The sequence below is a fragment of the Bison bison genome, unplaced genomic scaffold (genome assembly GCF_000754665.1).
Source record: "Bison bison bison isolate TAMUID 2011002044 unplaced genomic scaffold, Bison_UMD1.0 scf7180017864050, whole genome shotgun sequence".
Lineage (NCBI taxonomy): Eukaryota > Metazoa > Chordata > Mammalia > Artiodactyla > Bovidae > Bison > Bison bison.
This window is the reverse complement of record NW_011494622.1, coordinates 76,675-80,932: the sequence shown is the minus strand read 5'-3', so window position 1 is coordinate 80,932 and position 4,258 is coordinate 76,675.

Genomic DNA, 4,258 nt, shown 5'->3' with positions numbered 1-4,258 from the left:
ACCTGCTTCACATAACCAGGTCTGATTTCATTTGCACAACAGCTGCCAAGTCTCCAAGGGCACTTTCCACTGATTTTATGTTTATTATTTTGCCAGGAAAATGGAATTTTTCTGGAAGTAACAACACATTCTCTTCCAATCTAGCTGTTCTCTGAAACATTTGATTTTCCAATTCATCAGCATCTTCTACTACATAAGTCGAAGTAGTTTAAAATATTTACCTTAACATATCCCTTTACTCATAAGCTACATCAGAAAAAATAAAATTCAGTAGAAAGGTTGATGAATAATACTGAAGGGACGTGCGGTGATGAATATCTTAAAATAATTCAATCAATTCAACTTTATCAAACAGGTTTCTGCTATTTTAACAAGTGTTTAAATTATTTTTTAAAACTCTCCCAAGAAATCAACAAATCAAAGGAGTTAAGAGAGCAAAGCTAATTTTTGAATGTTTGAGAAAGAAACAAATATGAAAATCATAATAAATACTAAAATGTAGAGTATTTTAGAATTAAACTTGACAAAATTTTCATATGAAATTTTTATTTTATTTTTATATAAGAACATATATGAGCATTTTAAATAGTGATGATCTTTTTCTATTGCCAAATATTTTCACTCAAGTTCACTATCTAATGGAGATGTGTAACTGAGCAGCCTTAGAAAAGAAAAGCAATTGGTTCTGAGAAGTAAGAATTTAAGCTACTAATCCAGAGTCAGAGTGACTGTCTCAGATCAGAAAGGAAAATAAAGACTGCCATCTATAAGGATGGAGATTTTTTTTTCCTTTTCTGAAATTTCCACCCCCCTTTCCCTACCCCGATTGATCTCCATTTCTTATCATCTAAAGAAATCTAACATGATCATAGCCTGAGGTGTTATCAGTGAAGTTTTTTCAGTGATATTTAACTCACTCAAAGACCAGGCAGATGATTTATTATTATTTGAGATCAGCATTTTCCTGGAGGTTGTGTGATGTTGCTAATCTTATTGCTGCTTTTTAAAGAGAAATTTTCCTATCCATCAATTATAAGTTTTTTTAATTGGGTTTTTTAAATGTTAAAGGTCTTTAATAATAAATTATCCCCAGCATGTCTATTGCCAACCACAGATGCCATGTCACTCAGTGCAGTTTTTAATGTACTTTATAATTAATCACACAATTAACCGATTTTAGGAAACAGTTTTGTTTCCATACCTAGTTCATTACTCACCTTCTAAATATATGCATAGTTCATGAAAAATACAGTGTGGAATACATGGTACAAAAAACACATGGACTATTATAAAGGCTGCTGCTGCTAAATCGCTTCAGTCGTGTCCGACTCCGTGCAACTTGATACAGTGAAAAATTAATCCTAAAAATGGTCAGGTATATGTTCAAATATATTTCCTCTCCTTTAGTCAATCAATTTCTAAACCTATTATTCAGGATCGAACTCAAAATTCATTTACTCTGTGGAATAATACTATTATTTGTGGAAAAAGAAATAACACACTAAGGAAATAGAGCATTCTAGGGTTAGGCAATAGAATATAAAGAATATAGACCCTGATTTCAAGAAGGCTAGATAGAAATGAAAGTCAAAGTCGCTCAGTCATGTCTGAGTCTTTGAGACCCCATGGACTACACACAGTCCACAGACTACACAGTCCATGGGATTCTCCAGGCCAGAATGCTAGAGTGGGTAGCCGTTCCCTTCTCCTAGGGATCTTCCCAACCCAGTGATCGAACCGGGGTCTCCAGCATTGCAGCTGGATTCTTTACCAGCTGAGCTACCAGGGAAGCCCCCTAAATAGATGATTATAAAACTAAATGACAAGTTCATCAAAAGACATCACAAAAATTAACATGGAAAAAAGAAAATGGTCGTTATTTTGCTCTGAAATTCAAGGAAGACTTTCTGGAAGCAGAGACATACCAGTTAGAAGGAGCAGATATGGACAGGTGATTGATTGGCTGGGGACTGCAGGAGTGACCGGAGTTAAGGGGAAAGAGCAGGGGGAGGGCTCCCAGGAGTAGGTGGCAGTGAGAGCAAAAGGAAGGAGGGAGGGACAGCGCAGGCTGCAGCCAGAGCCGCAGCAGTCTGCATCTCTAATGAAAAGGGGAACCAGCGGTGAGGGAGCTAGGGGTGTGTGTGCACAGAGGTTTGGTCAACAGAGCCTTGCAAAATGCATTTAGGAGTTTGGAATTTATCTCAGAAGCAGTGGAAACCATGCAAACGCTTTGAACAGGGAAGAATAACTCCAGAAAGTGTGTCTGTTTTTCATCTTGATTTGCTTTCCTCATATATATTCATATATGAATCCCTGTAGATTAACCCCTGTAGATTGCTAGATTAATGTATTTAAGAAGTATACAGTTCTTAGGAAAGAAAGGGTATCAATGCAATATTTCAACATAGTAAAAGTAAGCACAAATATAAGGGTATTTTGAGGAGATGGAGAGACTTTGGGGAAGACAACATGTTCAAGAAACCAGGGCTCAACCCAGCACTCGAACCTGCATCTCCTGTAGCTCCTGCATTGGAAGGTGGATTCTTCACCACTGTGCCACCTGGGAAGCTCAAGAAATATTGGAGAAGTAAAATGACAAGGTGACTGTTCAGAATAGAAGGTTAAAGAAAAGTAAAAAATCATTCCCAGGAAGGACCATATGGTCAACATGCATCCCCAATGAGCATCCCAATGCTATTCTTCCTGAGTGACTTTTGGCAAATTATTTAACACATTTCAACTCATATACCAAAATTATAAAATGGAAATAAAGTGCCATCAGCTTCACAAACTGTTAATATTAGTTGACATGATTCATATAAGGTACCTGGCATTGTCAAGCACATACTACGAACCCAATAAATGCTAGTTAGGTATTAGTCTTTCATACTGTCAGGAATTGCATACACATAGTAGTACCAATGACTAAAAACGAAGAAAATAGAAGCGTGATCAGCTCAGGAGAAAAAAAAAAATGATGAGTTTAATTTTGGAAATTTCAGATGCTATGGAAGAAGACATCCATGTGGACATGCCCACATGGCACTACAGCGCCATCTAACAAGATATTACAGTCTAATAAGATATTACCAATCTAATCCTGGGGAGAGTATGATGGTCGAGAAAATCAATATGACAGTTATGGAATCACAAAAACGTGGAGAATTAAAATTTAAGAAAAAAGAAAAATGATAAGCCCTAGAGAGTCAGAACTCTTGCCTGGAAAATCCCATGGACGGAGGAGCCTGGTGGGCTGCAGTCCATGCGGTCGCTAAGAGTCAGACACGACTGAGCGACTTCACTTTCACTTTTCACTTTCATGCATTGGAGCAGGGAACGGCAACCCACTCCAGTGTTCTTGCCTGGAGAATCCCAGGGACGGGGGAGCTTGGTGGGCTGCCATCTATGGGGTCACACAGAGTCGGACACAACTGAAGTGACTTAGCAGCAGCAGCAGCAGAGAGTCAGAACAGAACTGGGGGGCTGGTGTCAGTCTAACTTGAGTGGCACAGAGTCACAGACGACATGGGAATGGGGGTCTGGAGAAGGACAGAGTGACTAGCAGACACAAAAGTCAAAATAAAGTCCAGCACGACAACTGGCAATGCTCAGTGAATTTGGCAAACAGGTTGTTAGAATCCTACTAAAGCCGTCACTGTGGACCAAGGATGTGAAGCCAGAAGGCAGAAGGTTGGGCAGGGGCCAGAGCTGGAAGGTCAGAGGCAATGATTGGAAATTGCTCTTCAGAGAAATTTCATGAACGTGATGGAGAGAGGCAGCCAAGAGGGGAGAAGAGTCCAGGGGAAGGTCTGTGTGCATGCAGGCACACATGTGTGCCAGAGTATGGTGACTGTGTCTGTTTTTAATTATTGCAGAGCTAAACTCATCTAGAGAAATAGTTCTTAGAGAAGAGGTGAGTGGTGACACAGACAGAGAGGGACAGATTGGATAAAGCCTTGAATGAAGCAATAGAGGTTTGGGTTAATAGCGTAGGTGAACAATTTGACTTTGAAGCAGCTTTCACCTCCTGAACCTAAAAGGAAATAGATTAGAAAGGTATAGATGGACAGGGGTTTGTCAATATTTTAGAAGATAGAATGGGTGAAGTGAAACATACAGAACCATTCCAGATGTTTAAAATATTCTCAGTAAATGGCAGGAATTGTCATATGTCGGGGGTGAGGAGATCAGATTTTGAGAAGACTGGTGAAGGTTTGAGATCACTGGCAGCAGAAAGAGAATGCGGTTGACAGAGGAC